This window comes from Neoarius graeffei, chromosome 2, assembly GCF_027579695.1.
Source record: "Neoarius graeffei isolate fNeoGra1 chromosome 2, fNeoGra1.pri, whole genome shotgun sequence".
Classification (NCBI taxonomy): domain Eukaryota; kingdom Metazoa; phylum Chordata; class Actinopteri; order Siluriformes; family Ariidae; genus Neoarius; species Neoarius graeffei.
The window spans coordinates 10,287,939-10,308,468 of NC_083570.1; the positions used below are offsets into that span (position 1 = coordinate 10,287,939).

At 39.8% G+C, this 20,530-nt stretch overlaps 1 protein-coding gene across 1 annotated transcript in view; it reads right to left on the minus strand.

Moving 5' to 3' along the window:
- Positions 1-20,530, minus strand: part of LOC132880197 (tripartite motif-containing protein 16-like) — a 298,595-nt gene that overhangs the window by 249,791 nt on the left and 28,274 nt on the right. The window lies entirely within an intron of this gene.

A 20,530-nucleotide genomic window follows, 5' to 3' on the forward strand; every position in this document is an offset into this window, starting at 1 on the left:
TGCTTGTGTTTAAGATGTAAAATCCACATTCACTTTTTCAAATCTGAAGTTGTTTCTAAACCCTGAGATTTGATTGTAAAACATTGAACAATATTTAAACTCCATTAGAACATCCAGTACATGATCGCTTCAGGCTGCCGATGTCGTGTTCATCCCATATTCAGTCTGGATGATGATTGGGCCGCAGATAGAACCTTATAAATCCAGGTTTATCTGTGAGTTTGGGATTTTTATTCAAATATTACAGTCAAAGCTTTGCAGAATAAAAGATAAGAGCACAGGAGAATAAAGTTTCCCCCAGTGATGGAGTTTCTGTGCTGAACTCATTTTCAGACAGAAGCTTTTAATACTGAGGTCAGGATGTCAGCAAGCCGCTGTATTGATACGCAACAGGGTTTTTCTCCACTTTGGATGGATATTTTTAGATTATTTAATCTGTAGGAAATAACTACAGTGTCTTAATATGTGTTTGTGAAAATCACTGTAAACCTACAACTGACTTTTTCCTCCAAAAAACATCTCTTTTAAATGTTGCCATATATTGTCTGTGTGAATAATGATAAATCTGTCTCTGTGAACTGGATCTGTCTGTGGTCTGACTCCTGATTTAGGTTCTTAACATGACTGTTGGAAAAACTTCTTTTTTTTAAAGAAGAGAGGTTGCGCGGGAGCGAGGCTGCGCGAGAGCGGGCCGAGAGGTTGCGCGGGAGCGAGGCTGCGCGAGAGCAGGCCGAGAGGTAGCGCGGGAACGGGCCGCGTAACAACAACTAACGCAATGCCCCCGAAGAAAGCTCCTACAGTCGAGGAGATAGACGATATTAAAAAATCCCTCGACTTTCTGGGTGAAGAAATCTCTGATGTCAGGATGCAGCAGAAGACCATCCTGGACCTGGTAGAAGAGGTCAAAGCTCTGAGGCTGCAGAACAAGGAAAAGGAAAAGAGGATCGCCATTCTCGAGAACCGAGTGGAGGAGCTGGAGCAGTACACCCAGATAAATGACATCATTGTGACCGGACTGCAAATTCAACCCCGCTCATATGCTGGAGCAGTGGCGAGAAGAGATGGAGAGGAACTGAATGAGGAGGATGCTAACTCTGTGGAGAAACAGGTGTTAGCATTCCTGCACTCCAAGGGGATTGAGGTAAAAAGCACTTCGAAGCATGTCACCCTCTCCCACGGAGAAGCAACACAGGCAAACTGGTGGTAATAATGCGATTTGCCAACAGAAAGCATAAGATGCAACTGTTAAAATAAGGGAAGAAACTGAAAGGCTCAGATGTTTTTTTAAATGAGCACTTAACCAAAAAAAATGCAGACATTGCAAAAAAGGTGAGACTACTAAGGAAACGGGAAAATCCAGAACACTTGGACACAAAACTGCAAGATTTTCATCAAGCTGAAGGGATCTCCAGAAGAGGCCAAGATCTTGGTCATCCGAGATATTGGGGAACTGGACAAATTCTGAGGGAGCCAATCAAAGCAATTTACAATCATGACACAAGGATTGGACACTGGACACAAGAACTGGACACTTTCCATTATACTGAGCACAAAATACAAGATATGGAAAATAATATTGATCCAGAAAATAATCTTTTCAGCAACATCAATATCAGCTGCCGGTATTACACTGAATATCAATACAATGCAAAGATCAGAGACGGAAATAAGATATCAATTATTCATTTCAATACCAGAAGTCTGTATGCCAACTTCCATAAAATGAAGGAATATCTCAGTCAGTTCAATACTCCATTCAATATAATAGCCATATCAGAAACTTGGATCAATGATGAGATGGGAGTAGATTTTGAGCTGAATGGGTATGAATTAAATTATATCAATAGAAAGAACAAAAGAGGAGGGGGAGTGGCAATATATGTTGATAATAGCTTGGAATATAAAATTAATAATAAAATGACGGTAGCTGTTGATGATTGGATGGAGTGTATTACAATAGAAATATGTTGTGAAAAAATGAAAAATATAATGGTGAGCTGTATATACAGATCTCCTGGATCAAGCATAGAAGTTTTTATAGATTGGATGGAAAGTATGTTTATAAAATCAACTCAGAAGGTCATGTACATCTGTGGTGATTTTAACATTGACCTCTTTAATCATAAGAAACACAAAATGACAGAAGAGTTCATTAACTCAATGTTCAGTATGGGACTGTATCCAACTATTACCAGACCAAGCAGGATCACTTCTCACAGCACCACTTTAATAGATAATATATTTACTAATATCCTGGAAAATAATATAGAGAGTGGACTACTATTAACAGACATCAGTGACCACCTACCTATTTTTAATGTATATTACTGTAATTATAGCAAGAAAAAGGATACTAAAAATTATAAATATATAAGAGTGAAAACTGAAGAAACCACACAGCAAAATCCCCAGTGTTGAATTAACACCCAGAGTGTTGATTTAACACCCTACTGTGTTTATATAGGTCCAGTTGGACCCAGATTAACTCTGAAAGTGTGAATTCAACACTGAGGAATTTGCTGTGCATGATTGCACTAAAAAATGATTTAATAATACAGGACTGGAATGTAGTTTATAAAGAAAAAGATGTTGATAAAGCATATGAGGAATTTTTAATAATATTCAATGAACTATATAATAAAAATTGTCCTATAAAGAAATACAGTAATATACATAAATATACAAATAGTCCGTGGGTCACCAAGGGGCTACAAAATGCCTGCAAAAAGAAAAATATATTATACAGACAATTCTTAAAGCGTCGAACTATAGAGGCAGAGGAAAAATATAAAAAATATAAAAATAAATTAACTAATATTATAAGGATATGTAAGAAAGACTATTATAATAAATTAGTGGAGAAAAATAAAAACAATATTAAAGGTATATGGACTGTACTAAATGGTATTGTGAGAAATGTATCCAAAACTACAAATTACTACAGTATTACACTGAAAATGATAAGACCATAAATAATATGGAGGATGTGGTGAATGGTTTTAATCAATTCTTTGTAAATGTGGGACCAGATTTAGCGGCAAAAATAAAGGAACCCGGGACAACACAATGTGGGGACATAGAAGATATGGGGGACAGAAATCCAAGTACAATTTTTCTAACTGCAACTGATGAGGAAGAAATTATCCAAATTGTAAGAAAATGTAAAAACAAAACTTCTGCAGACTGGAATGATATAGACATGTTAACAGTAAAGACAGTTATTGAGGGAATTGTGAAACCACTCACCCACATCTGCAATTTATCTTTTCAATCAGGTACATTTCCAGACAAAATGAAAATTGCAAAAGTGATACCATTGTTTAAAAATGGAGATAGACACCATTTCACAAACTCTAGGCCTGTTTCTTTACTCCCCCAATTCTCCAAAATACTCGAAAAACTTTTTTCAGATAGACTGGACAAATTCATTGAAAAACACAACCTCCTTACAGACAGTCAATATGGATTCAGAATGGACAGATCAACATCGATGGCACTAATGGAACTAATAGAGGAAATCACAAAATGTATAGACAATAAAAAAATAGCAATTGGAGTATTTGTGGACCTAAAAAAAGCATTTGATACTATTGATCATAGTATATTATTAAGTAAACTAGAAAAGTGTGGTGTTAGGGGAGTTGGGTGGAGTTGGCTGTCGAGCTATCTAAGAAACAGGCAACAGTTTGTGCAGATAGGTGACCATAAATCTGATTTCATGAACATTACATGCGGGGTACCACAGGGGTCAATATTAGGTCCGAAATTATTCATAATATATATCAATGACATATGTACAATTTCGCAAGTACTGAAATTTGTTTTGTTTGCAGATGACACCAATATTTTTTGTTCCGGTGAGAATTTGCAGCAGACTTTAGAGATAATCACAACTGAAATAAATAAACTAAAACTATGGTTTGACAAAAATAAATTATCATTAAATCTAAGCAAAACAAAGATTATGTTGTTTGGGAGACACAAAATAGATTGTAATGTAGAATTGATAATAGACAATACTAAGATAGAAATGGTACAGGAAATTAAATTTCTTGGTGTGATTTTGGATCCTAAAGTCTGCTGGAAACCTCATGTAGGATATGTACGAGCAAAACTGGCAAAGTGCTCGGCAATTCTGTGGAAAACAAAATATATTCTTGATTGTAAATCTTTGCACACTCTATATTATTCATTATTTTTGCCATATCTGACTTATTGTGTCGAAGTCTGGGGAAACACCTACAAAACCACTCTGCAGCCGATATGTACAATACAGAAAAGAGCAATAAGGACAATAAACAAAACAGGATACAGAGAACACACAAACTCACTATTCTTAAAATCACACGTTGAAATTTATGGATCTGGTCAAATTCAGAACAGCACAAATAATGTACAAAGCAAGAAATAATCTATTGCCGAAAAATATACAAGGAATGTTTAGTGAGAGAGAGGGGGGGATATAATCTAAGGGGAGACCTAAATTTTAAAAAAACCAAAGGTTAGAACAAATATGAAAAGCATGTGCGTATTGAGCTGTGGGGTGACTTTATGGAACAGACTGGAGACAGAAATAAAACAAAGTGCAAATATAAATCTGTTTAAAAAAAAGGTACAAAAAATATTTTTAAATAAGTATATAGAAGAGGAAGTATGTTAATGGAGGATGATGAGGGATAAATAGAATAGGGTTGATTGTTATATTAGAACTAACTTAGTATATGGTATATATTTATTTATGGGGATAGATATCTTCATATTTACAGGGACAGGTATGTAGTAGATATTTATTTTTGTAATTACATATTTATATAGATATTTATGAAGTGTATATATGGTATAAAGTATATATTTTTGTAATTATATATTTATATAGATATTTATGAAGTGTATATATGGAATGAAGTATATATTTAATTTTGTAACTAAATATTTATATAGATATTTATGAAGTGTATGTGTATGTATGTATATATGTGTGTGTGTATATCTATCTATCTATCTATCTATCTATATATATATATATATATATATATATATATATATATATGTGTGTGTATATATATATATATATATATATATATATATATATATATATATATATATATATGGTATGTAGTATATATGGTATATATTTTTATAGGTGTATTAATGTAGTTTGGATTTCGGGGTAGTTAAAAAGGGGTGGGGAATTTAAAAAAAAAGTATTGTACTTCTTCCCACTCCTTTTTCGAACAATGTGCGGTGTATTGTAATGTCTTAGCTCTTTATGTTATTTTATTTATTCTTTTTTTGTCACTTTTTTTTCATTTTCTTTCTTTTGTATGTACAAATAATTACATACATTTTTATACATGTTCGAAATAAATAAATTCATTCATTCATTCATTCATTCATTCAAAAAAATCCTTTTCATTTTCAATCAAATAAAGCAGTGCTCTATTCTGATTGGTCAGAAGGTGTTGATTAATTTTCTCTAACAGCAACTCTGACAGTAATGCGGGTTTAATGGGCTTGCTCTAATACGTTCTTGTTTCTATAGTAACAGCTCACTGAAGTGAAATTATTTTAGACCTGTGTGTTCACAAATAAAAATGAAAGAAACATGTTGATGAACAATGGCAGTGAATCAAAACAAAACCATGATTTGGTAAGAATCCAACTTTTACTCTATTTCTGTTCAATTTATTAATTATTTCAAACAATCAGTCACACAAACAGAAACACTAATCGGATTGTTTCCCGGTCCGTGCTTGTTTTATTCGGTCATGGACCGAGTGTCCGGTGCGATAATCATTCACTGCTAACCTGGAATGTTTGAGCAGGAAGGATCTTGAAGGTACTGGTGTGTCACACCCAGATAGCAAGCTGACATTGAATAGATATTGATTTTCCATCTGAATCATCAGAATGGTCAACATTGAAATCTTGATGCAAAATAGATGTTGAATCACCATTGTTAAACCGATGTAACCTGACCTAAAATAAAGTTGACAGCAGTGATATTGAAACAACATTGATTCATAGTCGTCCTTATTATGATTGATGTATAATTGATATTTGGTTTACCGGGTGATAACAGTCATGTTGAAAAGTCATTGATTTTGTGTTGACCGGGAAATCACGTATGGTCGAAAAGCCATCGATATATAGTTGACCAGGAAAGATGATTGAAAAGTCATCGATCATTGTTGAACGGGACAGGGGACAGCGTGAGACAAAGACCGGCAGCGGCGCACAGGCACCCGTTCTCGGATCCGGGATCAATTACAGGTAAGCAGCACTTTCAGCATTTAATCCTTACACATAGTTCAATGTATGGACCCTTTTCACGTGACGTCACAACAAATGCGGCCGCCATTTTGGACATGTACTACCAGTAATTTACCACAGCCAGCATTGAGGAACGACAGCAAAGAAAGTTTTTACTTTCAGCAAGACTTCCATCATGCCACTATATTGTTGTGTACCTGGATGTAGTAACCATCAACAAACAAGGCAAGGGTTATCGTTTTATCGGATCCCGGTAGATGCTGACCGACAGAGAAGATGGATAGCGGCATACCAACGCTTGTGTAGTGACCACTTTGTTGGAGGTAAGACGAATAAAATTAGCCAGAAAAGGCATTACATTGCTGTTAACATTCCATTCTAGTTTACTGTAATTATGATCTGGCAGCTATTTACACCGGATCCAGTGAGCCAGCGCTGGCTCCGAGCCGCCGCGAGCTAGCCGGCTGCGAGCCAGCACTAGCGAGCTAGCTCGGACGTTCTAGTTTACTGTAATTATGATCCTCAAGTTTTACTTGCCTACTTTTTGTTATCTTTTCCCCCCTCCCTGAGCGTGTTTGACCTTTATGAGGATAGATGACATTTAAATAATAGTATTCCACAAAATATATAGCCTATTTTTTTTTTTGGTAGCAGCCTATTATTAGCAGCAGTAGTACAATGTGTAACTGAAAATTATGTTTTGTGTGTGTTTCAGATGCCCTCACTCAACAGCCTGGCATGAATGATCTGGTCTTCACCCAGGCTGTGCAGAAATGGCTATGATATGCGCCAGACAGAACTGGAGGTGTCGCTTGCGCCGAAAGACATGAAAATTAAATGAACTTAAAATAAAAATCTTGTTTTCTTAAAAAAAAGGCATGTGTTTCATATTTACTATTTTAGGCAATTAAAATGGAGATCCTGGCTGTAGATAAAGCAGGATATATGAGCCAGATATTTCTGGTAGGCTATCAATTGAAATAACATTGAAAGCGCATTGATTTTTAGTTATGTCGAAATTTCAATGTTGTTTCAATATCGACGCGAATTGAAATACAATTGAAGTTACGTGTGTCCATAGTTAATAAATCAACATCGTTTCAATGTTAGCGGAGGGTGCAAACTGATGTTAAATCAACATCGAAATCTGACGTTGATGCAATGGTTTAACGTCGACAATGCAATGTTGATTCTACATCGTTTCAATGTCAGCTTGCTATCTGCAAACCGGTTGCTCAAACTCACCTTCCTGTCCATGACATGAATCCCAATTATCAAATGATTACTGAATGATCTCATCTCATCTCATCATCTCTAGCCGCTTTATCCTGTTCTACAGGGTCGCAGGCAAGCTGGAGCCTATCCCAGCTGACTACGGGCGAAAGGCGGGGTACACCCTGGACAAGTCGCCAGGTCATCACAGGGCTGACACATAGGCTACGTTTACACTAGACCGTATCTGTCTCGTTTTCTTCGCGGATGCACTGTCCGTTTACATTAACCCCCCTGAAAAAGCGGGGAAACGGGAATCCGCCAGCGTCCACGTATTCAATCTAGATCGTATCAGCTCCGGTGCTGTGTAAACATTGAGAATACGCGAATACGCTGTGCTGAGCTCTAGCTGGCGTCTCATTGGACAACGTCACTGTGACATCCACCTTCCTGATTCGCTGGCGTTGGTCATGTGATGCGACTGCTGAAAAACGGCGCAGACTTCCGCCTTGTATCACCTTTCATTAAAGAGTATAAAAGTATGAAAATACTGCAAATACTGATGCAAATACTGCCCATTGTGTAGTTATGATTGTCTTTAGGCTTGCCATCCTTCCACTTGCAAGTAATAAGTGATATGCGCTGGGATCTCACACACAGCGGCTCAGTCCCGAATCGTGGCTTGTTCACTTCACTCGCGCGCTCTGTGAGCTGCGCAGGGCCGGAGTGCACACCCTCCAGAGGGCACTCGCTGTTCAGGGAGGAGTGATTTGGAGCGCAGGATGCCTGCGGAGCCGAGCGTATCCGCGTATTGGTGTTGCTGTGTGCACGGCTAACGGTTTTAGTGTAAACGCGAATCATTTTAAGAACATTAATCTGATGATCCGCTGATTCGACGTAATGTAAACGTAGCCATAGAAACAGACAACCATTCACACTCGCATTCACACCTACAGTCAATTTAGAGTCACCAGTTAACCTAACCTGCATGTCTTTGGACTGTGGGGGAAACCAGAGCACCTGGAGGAAACCCACGTGGACATGGGGAGAACATGCAAACCCTGCACAGAAAGGCCCTCGCCGGCCACGGGGCTTGAATCTGGACCTTCTTGCTGTGAGGCGACAGCGCTAACCACTACACCACCGGGCCACCCATTATTGAATGATTTAATATTTAATTATGAATATCATGATTTGTTTGTGTGAATGGTGTGCTGACGGTGTGTCGCTTTAAATGTTGCTGCCACAAGGAACTGTGGGATGGCACACAAGAGAGTGAGGGGGTAATTTGGAAGAAACTTTGATGCAACTGTTGGATGGTGCAAAAGGTGGTTTTGGCATAATCTGGATTGTGAGTGAATCCGAATGGCTAGTAGTAGTGGAGGACTTTCTGAGGAGGAAGCTATGGACCTGGAATGGACAAGAGTAGGTAAAAATAGGAAAGGAGGAGGAAGGAAGGAAAGGAAAGGAAAAATGGCACAGTTACAACACCTGGCAAACAAGCACTTGAAGAGGATGAGGAAAGAAGTGAAGCACAGAAAAAATAATGAAGGAGGAGTTTAAGATTATTCTTAAGTTTAAAAAAGGAGATGAGGCATCGTCTGTAAGTCCGATTGCCTTGACTAATGGACTGAGAAAAGCCATTGGGGATCTAGAGATGGCCAAGGTGTTAAGAGATGGCAGGTTGCTGGTGAAGTGCAAAAATGCTGAACAGAGAAATAAAGCGTTTAAACTACAAACAGTGTGTAAGAAAGGAATAGCAGAAAGAAGAGTGATTGGTGAGAGAAACAGAGTTAGTGGAGTGATATCAAGAATCCTCTGAGGAGACAATCTGGATGAACTGAAGGAAATGCTTAAAGGAGGAACAATAACAGGAATTAGACGGCTACAAGCAATTAGGAATGGGGAAAGAGTAGATAGTCCATCTGTGTTACTGGAGTTCAAAGACAAAGTTCCTCCAGGAAAGGTGATGGTGATATATGAGCTTCAGTGTAAGAGCATTTGTTCCTCCTCTCCTTAGATGCTATAAGCGTCAGAGGTATGGCCACATTGCTAGTGTGTGTAAGGGAAAGCAGAGATGTGGAAGATGTGGAGGGGAGCATGCATATGGAGAATGTGGGAGGAATAGTGCAGTAAAATGTTGTAACTGCAGAGGAAATCACACAGCAGCATATGGAGGATGCACAGTGAGGAAACAGGCAGTTGAGGTTCAGCAAGTAAGAACAGAACGGAGAGTAACGTATGCAGAAGCAGTGAAGATTGTGAATGTTGGGAAAAAATGAAAGTATAATCCAAAATAAACAGGCGAGCAAAGACAGAGGGTTGTCAGATAACTACCAAACAGGAATCACAATGGACAGATTGGTTCTATTTCTAGCCCATGTTACCAACTGCTCAGAACAAGCAAAGACTAAAACAGAAAAAAAATCAAAATTATAGTGAAGGCAGCAGCAAAGTTCCTGAACACAAAAGACTTATCTTGGGAAAAAATATGTGCAGATCTTAGTCAAGGAGAAGGGACAGCAGAGGGAAGTCATCAAGTCATACCATAATGCTTATTCTTCATGGAACACTAGAAGTCTGATAGCAAATGGGCAAGAGTGTAAAGGCTACATCAATTCATTAAAAACAAAACCAGATGTTATATGCATACAGGAAACATGGCTCAAACTAGGTCTAAACTTTAATATTAAAGGATATCATAGCATACACAAAGATCGGGTCAGTGGAAATGGTGGAGGATGTGCAACATTTATCAGACAAGGTATGAAATATAGACAGCTAATGACAGTACAAGAGTTAGAAATAGTAGTGATTGAAGTATGGATGAGAGAAGGAAGTATGAGAATTATAAATTTCTATAACCCATGTAAACATTTAGAGAAAAGAAAATTAGAATCAATTTTGGAGCATTGGAGAGGGAAAGTAGTCTGGTGTGGAGATTTCAACACACACAGCACAATATGGGGAACCAAGAAGATCCAAATGGAGACAAAATAGAAGAAATAATGGATGAAAAGGAATCGGTGTGTTTAAATGATGGTTTGGGTACAAGGGTGAATGTGGTGAGAGGTACAGAATCAGCAATCGATATCACACTGGTTTCACAATCACTGGCTGGAAAAAGTAGATGGAAGGTGCTGAAAGGAAGTACTCTCGGAAGTGATCACTACCCAATATTAGTTAGTATAGGAATAGAATATGATATAAAACAGGAAACTCTGAAATCAGTGGAATTATAATAGGAGCAGCAAGAGAGTCTATCCCAAAAAGAAGTGGTAATAGAAGGGAAAAGTTAGTTCCATGGTGGACACAAGAATGCACTAAGGCAATACAAAGTAGAAATAAGGCTTTCAAAGTTTTGAAAAAAAAAACACTGAGTTTTCAAAATTTGATTGATTACAAGAGAAAGCAGGCAGTCATGAGGAGTATAATAAAGCAGATTAAAAGAGAGAATTGGAGGAAATATTGTGAATCTCTAGCTAGAAATACACCATTAGATAGCGTATGGGGTATGATTAAAAGAATGTCAGGGAATAGGAAAGAGTATGCGTATCTGATAATGAAAGAGGGTAGTGATATTATAATAGCCAATAAGAACAAAGCAGAAGCAAGGACCTTTGTTAAAGTACATAGTACAGGTAATTTAAGTGATGAGGGAAAAAAGAGGGAGGGAAGGGACAATGGCTACAAACATAGAAGCACTTCAGGATGAAAAGGAATATGGAAATACAATTAATATGATGTTTTCAGGGCGGCACGGTGGTGTAGTGGTTAGCGCTGTCGCCTCACAGCAAGAAGGTCCGGTACAAACCTAAAAAATTAGATGTCTGATAAAAAAGAAAAAACTAACAATATTCAATATAAGACATAATGAACGTAATTGAAAGAAAAAGAAGAAGGTCCGGGTTCAAGCCCCATGGCCGGCGAGGGCCTTTCTGTGTGGAGTTTGCATGTTCTCCCCGTGTCCACGTGGGTTTCCTCCGGGTGCTCCGGTTTCCCCCACAGTCCAAAGACATGCAGGTTAGGTTAACTGGTGACTCTAAATTGACCGTAGGTGTGAATATGAGCGTGAATGGTTGTCTGTGTCTATGTGTCGGCCCTGTGATGACCTGGCGACTTGTCCAGGGTGTACCCCGCCTTTCGCCCGTAGTCAGCTGGGATAGGCTCCAGCTTGCCTGCGACCCTGTAGAAGGATAAAGCGGCTAGAGATAATGAGATGAGATGTTTTCAATGACAAAATTGAATAAAGCACTGAAGATATCTGAAAAGACAACTCCAGGGAGAGACCAAATAAACTACTTAATGTTCAAAAATCATAGTGATAGAAGTAAGGAAATACTACTAAAAATGTATAATAAGATATGGGAAGAAGGAACATTGTCCAATCAATGGAAGGAATCCATAACTGTACCTGTTTGTAAACTGGGTAAAGATTCGAGCTTGGCATCGAGTTATAGACCGATAGCCCTAACATCGCATGCAGGAAAAATTATGGAAAAAATGATTAAAGAAAAGTTAGTTTATTATTTAGAAATCAAAGGTGTAATAAAATGTTATCAAAGTGGATTTAGGAAAGGAAGAAGCACTATAGATCCCACTCTGTGTCTAGAACATGAAATTAGGAAAGCTCAGGTTAATAAAGAGAGTGTAGTGGCTGTATTTTTTGATGTTGAAAAAGCAAATGATATGATGTGGAAAGAGGGATTAATAATTAGGTTACATCAAGTAAGCATAAGAGGGAGAATGTATAGACCCCTTTCACATGACGTCACCGCGCCGCGAGATTTTGTTAGGCGCCATATTGGAAGACCAAGTACATGCACTCACAATATAAAACAAAGTACAAGCGAGAGTAAAGTGACACGATGGATGATAATTCTGGTTATGTGAGTACATTACCAGCTGCAGAAAGGGCACGGTATGTGGAGAAACTGGCTGTGATTGATGGGTTTGACCCATATGATAAGACTCACGGCAAGGGAGAATGGAAACATAAGGAGGACCGGACAATAATTCTGCCATCTGTTTGCTACCCAGACATTGTAAACTATTTGTTGTTTACACCCAGTGCCTACACTCAGTGTTCGAACTATGCCGATATTTTCGGGGGGGTTCCTTTTTTTCCCCTTGGGGGGGGGGTGCTTGCACTTGTCTCGGAGCGCGGATCTCCAAACACATGAGAAGCCTATCTTACGCACATACTGTATCACGCGGACTCCACACCTCTACACACGCATCGCGTCTGAAGTTATAACTCATCAGGGGAAATCATGTCCACATTGGCATGTTCAAAAAACAACCTCGCGTCAACAATGATACCACACGCAAGAAAAAAAAAAAACAGTCAGGCTACTCAACAACCAACCTGGCAGCAGTGAGCAAGCCCCAAACCATCCTAAATTATTATTATTAAAAATTGTAGAAGTCTGGGAGGCTTGCTCCTCATACAGTTATCAACTTGGGGCCAATTTAGCATGTTTTAAATCTGAATTTATTGCGTTTGCTTACCTCAAAGTGTCCGCAGATCATGCACAGACTTATCCATTATATCCACAGTTTTTTGCCAAGTCTCACACAGGTTTCTTTCAAGTCTACTGTTGGGCCAATAAATCATAAATAAAACAGCTCAGATTTGTTTGTTTAAGTCGTTTGCCACTCCACTTTATTCTCGTGGGTTCACATACCGCTGCCGTTATTTCCCCCTAATCACGAGTTTGTTGGTCTTCCAAAATGGCGCAGGGTCTGTTTACTTCTGGTTTCGGGTGACGTCAGTGAAAGGGGTCTATAGATGGGTTAAAAGTTTTTTTTTAACTGATAGGATGATCCCAGTAAGAGGAAAAGAGTACAGTGGGAATTATTTAGTAGAAAATTGAATCCCGCAAGGTAGTATAGTAAGTCCAATATTGTTTTCAATTATGATAAATGAAATATTTAGTAATGTAGATAGGTCTATTGGGGTCTCACTGTTTGCAGATGATGGGGTAATGTGGAAAAGGGGATGAAATCTCGAGTTTATAGTGAAGAAACTACAACAAGCAATAGAGAAAGCAGAGGCATGGGCACAAGAATGGGGGTTTAGATTTGCGGTGGTAAAGACAAAGGTACTTTTTTTTACTAAAAAGAAAGTAGATAAATTAGTCTTAAACTATATGTAGAAAACCTAGAAAGAGTGGATTGTTTTAAAGGACCCATGGCATGGTGGTTTGTTGATGCTTTAAACGGGCTCGTGGAGGTTTCCGGATGTTATATCCGCAGCCTTTCTTGAAATGAACCCTCGGCACGTAGATATAGCCTCCTGGGAGAAGGCCCCATTTCAGCGCTTTTCCCAGTGTGTCGTTTGCTAATGAGAAGCAGGAGGCGGGGAAGGGTAGAGGGTGGGGGCGGGTCTTATCATTAATATTCATGAAATGTAAACGTGTTACCTCTGACTGGCTAACAGCACTGTGACGCTACCTCCAGTGGGTCAGAACAAGCGGATGTGGGTGTCTTACTATGGTGAGAGAGAAGGAACAAACCGCGAAGGGAAAAATACCGCGTGCTGATGTCATTAAGGTGCGACATGAGGAAATAAAATAAATTCAACAAATGTTTGGGTTTTTACTGAACAAACAAACATAAAATGAACGAGTGACTTAAAAAAAAGAATGTGGGTATCTTTGTAAAAACTGTTTTGATTGGCTATTATAACAGAGCATGCTGCATGCTTTTTGGTTTTGTAGCACAGAGTACCTGGCTAACTGCAGGAAGCGGTTAGCTGCACAGCTAATGTAGCCATTGCAAGGCTAACGTGGCACTGATTTTAAAACACAGCAAAACATAAGCTCATAAGTTACAGTCAATTTCCAGACTAAACTCAGTTTAACAGAGCATGCTGCATGCTTTTTGGTTTTGTAGTGCAGAGTACCTGGCTAACTGCAGGAAGCGGTTAGCTGCACAGCTAATGTAGCCATTGCAAGGCTAACGTGGCACTGATTTTAAAACACAGCAAAACATAAGCTCATAAGTTACAGTCAATTTCCAGACTAAACTCAGTTTAACAGAGCATGCTGCATGCTTTTTGGTTTTGTAGTGCAGAGTACCTGGCTAACTGCAGGAAGCGGTTAGCTGCACAGCTAATGTAGCCATTGCAAGGCTAACATGGCACTGATTTTAAAACACGGCAAAACGACTTAACAGTTATACACTTACTTGTTCGCTGTTTGTGGCTGATGCGGCAGGGATGCTTGGTACGGACCCAGGCTTCAGTGACAGTTGATGTGCAAAACCTGCCCTGTACTGTCCCAAGTTGTGGAAACATTCCTCAGGAAAATGCTTCCGACAAACATACACCGTCTTAGGTAGACTCGACGGCGTATTATTGAAATAAATAAAATTAAGCCACTGCGTCTTCAGGGGCTCTCCCGTCAGCAGTAAAAACAGACTCTTTTCTGTGTTGTCACATCCATGTACAGCGCAATTTCCATGTTTCGCTCGCTTAGGTGATGCCATGTTGTGTCCTCTATGGTCTCCTCACTACAACTGGGCGGGCAATTCATACAGTGGGTGGGAATCCAGAGGGGGGGCGTGAGGATCATCTCCCTTGCTGACGTAGTAAAGGGAAGAGTTTATCAATGCGCCGTTTTGACGTGCCATTCTCAAATGTTGGGCATAGTTTGGTTTACACATTATGAAATTTCTAGCCACTGGGGTGACTTAAGAAGGTCAGAGGAACTCATTTTAATGTTAAAAAACCTCAGAAAGTGAAAATTTCATGCCATGGGACCTTTAAATATTTAGGGATTTGGTTTGACAAGAAGCTCACTTGGAAAACACCTATTGAAAGAATAGCAGGAAAATGTAAAAAGACAGCGAATATTATTAGATGTTTGAGGGGTAGAGCGTGAGGAGCAAATAGATCGGCCTTGAAAGCTATCTATAGATGTCTAATCAGGTCAGTTCTTGATGATGGATGTATAATATATGAATCGGCATCAAAGACATTACTTAAAAAATTGGACACAATCCAGAGTCAAATTTTGAGACTGTGCTGTGGGACCATAAAGACGACTCCGATACCAGCTCTACAGGTAGAAACGGGTGAAATGCCTTTGGAAAAGCAAAGAACTCAGATAGCACTAATGTATTGAGCAAATTTAAGGGGTCATAACGAAAGTCATCCGTCTCAGAATGTATTAAAACCATGCCAGGAGAAGGAAAAAGAACATACAAAGAGTTTTGGTTGGACGATAGAGAATAAGATCAATGAGTTTGGAACAGCTGATAAAATGGTAAGTCCCACTGTGCCACTCTGTGTTGTCCTGCCATGGATTCTAGAAGAAACAAGGGTCGATTTAAATCTGCTAAAGAAGGAGAAAAGGGAAGATATAAGCAAAAATCAAGTTGGTAACTACATCAAAGAAAGTTACGCAGAATATGTCAAAATATTTTCAGACGCATCTAAAACATTGGACGGTAGAGTAGGAATAGCGTTTATCATTCCAGAAGTTAATGTCATGTTCAGCAAAAGGGTTAGTGATAATTTAGCAGTATATACAGGGGAACTGTTCGCTATTCTTCTCGCTTTAAGCTGGGTAGAGGAAGTAAAACCAGTTAAAGTTTTGATAGGTTCTGATTCCAGTAGTGCACGAAAAAGTATTAAAAACATGCAGTCAAATACAAGACATCGTACTAGAAATAACTCGAACAATATACAGAATTAAAAGAGCAGGGATGGAAGTTAAATTCATGTGGATTCCTGCACATATTGGTGTGGAGGGAAATGAGCTGGCAGACAGATATGCAAAAGGAGCAACAAGAAAAAGAGACATAAGTATGGATGTAAAATATAGTAAGGCGGAGGTTAAAAGTATAATCAAGACAGAAATAAGAAAGAAATGGCAGGAAGAGTGGGATAGAGGAAATAAGGGTCAATATTACTACAGCATTCAAAAGAAAGTAGGAGAAATGAGAGGAAGCAAGAGAAATAGAAAGGAGGAAGACATTATATCAAGGATGAGGTCAGGGTAGGATTATGGACCGGGCCAGTGGGGCCGGCGCCCAGGGGCCCAAGGGGTCCAGGGGCCCGGGGGGGCCCATAGTGATGCCGATGCCAATTGTGACATCAGAGGGCCTCTATTCTCTAGGATCTTATGACTACTTACACTGTTATAGGGCATATCTGAAGAAAACAGAGGGAAGGGGTGGGTTGGTGGGCGGCGGGGGACGGCAATCAGAGGGCCCCTGGCCCTGCTGTACTGCCTCTCGTGAAAACTCCTGAGGCCGTAATGTCTGCCAACTAGGGGTTCAAGGAAGTAGGGGGAATGCTTTCAGAGGATCCTATGATTATGAAAGCTTCTGCTAAGGGTCGTGACTTCTGGCTATCTGGAGGCCCTAGAGAGAGCCCTAACGGGAAAGCGTACTGTTAAGAGTAGCACCAAATTCTGGGCCCTATGGACCTAGCTCAAATGGACCCCCCCCTACAAAAAAAAAAACTGACTCCCTATGGGGCCCCCCAATACGTAGGGCCCTGGTGACTGAGTCCCACTTTCCTGCCTACTTCGACGCCCCTGAAAAGAGCCCTCTGATTACAAACGTCCTTACAAAGGGCCTCTGATTTACCAAGGGTTTTGGTGTTGGGGTTCGTTTTTGTTCCTTACTTCATGTCATGTCATAGGCAGATAACAACATGCCTTGTGTGCCTCACACCAGGGACACATACATGCGAATTTGGCAAAGCGAAGCAAAATTCGCCATTCATTCCTATGAGGGAAGCGAAGTGGGGCGAAGGCAAGCGAACAGGGCGAAGCGAAGTGAAAATATTTGGCCAAGTTTAATATTATGCAAATGAGGAGCGAATTTCACCTGTGGTGGCCAATCAAAATCAACAACATAAATGTTTTAATCGATTTGATTCGCCGCTACGACCTCAAAGCCGTTGTAAGGACTAGTGTATTTTCAGTGAGAAATTTCGAAAGTCTAAGTGAAAATCTAATCTCGATTTTCCAATGGACTGACCAGAAGGGGCAGAGACTTGGGCTCTCTCTATATATAGGCTCCCTGCTTCAGTACTCCTCACAACATTCTGACCGTTCAGCTTGACAACTTGCTCTGTGTTCAGCCTGTTCAACCAGACTTGTTCAGCAGTTTAGCATCCAACAGCCTTTTTAAAGGCTTATATCCATTTATATATTATATAACACATCACTGCACATTCAAAGGTTCAAAGCCTTTGTAAAAGGCTAGTGCATTTCCAACAGCCTTTGTGAAGGCTCATTGTCTTTAATTATTATATTATATTTCATTATATTATATTATATTATATTATATTATATTATATTATATTATATTATATTATATTATATTACTAGAAACAACACTGCACCTTCAAAGGTTCAAAGCCTTTTTAAAGGCTCATTGCCTTTAATTATTGTATTGATGTGTGTGTATATATTATTATAATCAGTTGTGAGAAATTTAGGAAGTCCCAGTGAAAATCCAATAGATATAACACTCCCACATTACACTTGGCATCAGTAATATGGATTGCAAACAAAAAAGTGGGGCTTCAAAATGAAAAGCCAAAAAAAATTAGGGAGGCAAAGCAGGCCGATTTTTTTAAAAATGTGCCTCTGATTTCTAACTTTTTCGACAAGCCTCAAGATTCAAGTATTGATAATGTCATCAGTGGCCCAAGTTGTAGCAATGAAGAGATCACTACTGGCTTGATCATACAGGAGCCCTCACAGACCCAATTAAGCATAGACCCGACCTGTCAGGCTCAGGCCTCAGGCCCACAATCAGACCAGGCATCGCCTGAGAAAGTGTTTCCAAGTGAGGAGGAGTGCACGAAGCCCAGTTTCACACCAGAAGCTTGGGACTCCAACTCCAGTTGTGAAACATTTAATGACCCTGCTTTACGGCCAAATACCACAACCGACCAAGACTGCACTCTCATTAGTACAGGAGACTCACTGTCAGACCAGGCATCGCCTGAGAAAGTCTTGTCAAGTCAGAAGGGGTACACCGAGACCAGTATCACACCAGAAGCTGGGGGCTCAAACTCCTGGTGTGAAACAGATAATGACCCTGCTTTATGGCCAAGTTCCATTACTGAACAAGCCAAGTCGATTCTGGTTAGTAGAGGAGCAGCTGCTTTTCAAAACTGAAGTGAAAAGTACCCTGCCTCAAGTAGGGATAAGACAATGGGGGGCATGACTAGGAGTTTCACAAATTCCTTACTCAAATGTTCTCTACCTAATGGCCAATCTGTGACTAGGCAGTGGCTACTTTACTCCCCTTCAACTGGTTGCATCTTTTGTTTTGCTTGCAAGCTATTTTCAAATAAGCACAATACGTTTGTCCATGGGTTTTCTGATTGGAAACATTCTGAGTGTATCAGTGAGCATGAATGGAGTGAGGAGCATAGGGCTTGCATGCTAGCATTACACAATCGCTCCAAAAACACAGGAAGAGTTGATTCTGATCTTGTCAAACAAATGGATGCGGAGAGGCAATACTGGCGGGAAGTTTTGAAAAGAGTTGTTGCTGTAATCCGGTTTTTGGGGGAGAGGGGCCTTGCTTTCAGGGGAGACAATGAGCAGCTGGGATCACCTCACAATGGTAATTTCTTGGGCATTATCGAACTGTTGGCCAAATCTGACCCTTTTCTAGCCGACCATCTCCAAAGGTTTGGAGGCAAGGGCAAAGGCTCTGTGTCCTACCTCTCATCAACAATCTGTGAGGAATTTATCCACTTAATGGGAGAAAGAACAAAGGAAGCAATTATCAGCGAGATTAAAGAGTCCAAATACTTTTCTGTTATAGTTGACCTTGCTCATGTGGACCAACTCACTTTTATTTTCAGGTTTGTAAATAATGGTGGAGAAGTAGTTGAGCGTTTTCTGGCTTTTGAGCCTATTGGAAATCATAGTGGGAGCAGTTTGACTGAGTGTGTTGTTGCTATGGTGGAGAACCTGGGCCTAGACTTAACTAACTGTAGAGGCCAGTCTTATGACAATGCAAGTAATATGTCAGGAAAGTACAATGGAGTCCAAGCTCATCTGAAACGAATAAACCCATTAATTTGTTATGTCCCCTGTGCAGCACATTCACTGAATTTAGTTGGTGTCAATGCTGTTGACAGTTGCCCAGAAGCTGGCTGTTTCTTTGACTTTGTGCAATCACTATACGCATTTTGTACTTCGTCAACACACAGGTGGGGAAAGGTGTTTCGTGATACAGATGTGAAACTCACATTTAAATCGTTGTCAGGTACTCGCTGGAGTTCAAGAGCTGAATCCACAAAGGCTCTTTGGAAATATTATCCACAATTGAGAGAGGCACTGAACAATATTTCAAAAGATTCACAGGAGAAACGTGAAACTAGAAGCGAGGCCTCTGCACTCTGTGGCAAGCTGGACACCCTAGAGATAGCCTTCATGGCACACTTTTGGGATACAATACTGCAGCGGTTCCAAGCCACAAGTCTGCAGTTGCAGAAACATAACATTGACATACACACGGCTACACGGCTTCTCCTTTCACTTTGTGACTTTGTGGCAGAACAGAGAGACAATTTCGCCTTTTTTGAAGGGTCAGCTTTAAATGTTACCCATTCAGTCTCCCAAGACTACAGGCATGACCTCCAGCGCACAAAGAAGCGCAAATGTATGGCTGATGAAAGTGAAGAGCCAGGTGTTGAATTTAGTGGAAAAGAAAAGTTTCGGATTGAAACATTCAATGTTCTAATTGACAAACTTGTGTCCTGTCTTAACCATCGGTTAACTGCATACACACACTTGACCAATCTTTTTCATGTTCTTTTCATGCCTGACAATATGTCTAACAGTGAGCTCACTTCAAGGGCCAAATCACTTGCTGCAGCATATCCCACAGATTTGGACATGAGCCTGGCAGATGAACTTGTACAATACAAATCATTCATGTCAGAAAATCAAAAATGCCCAAGTACAATGCTGAAGACCATGGTGGATTTGGATCTACAGTCCACTTTTCCAAATGTCTACATAGCACTCAGACTTTTTTTGACTCTGCCTATTACAAA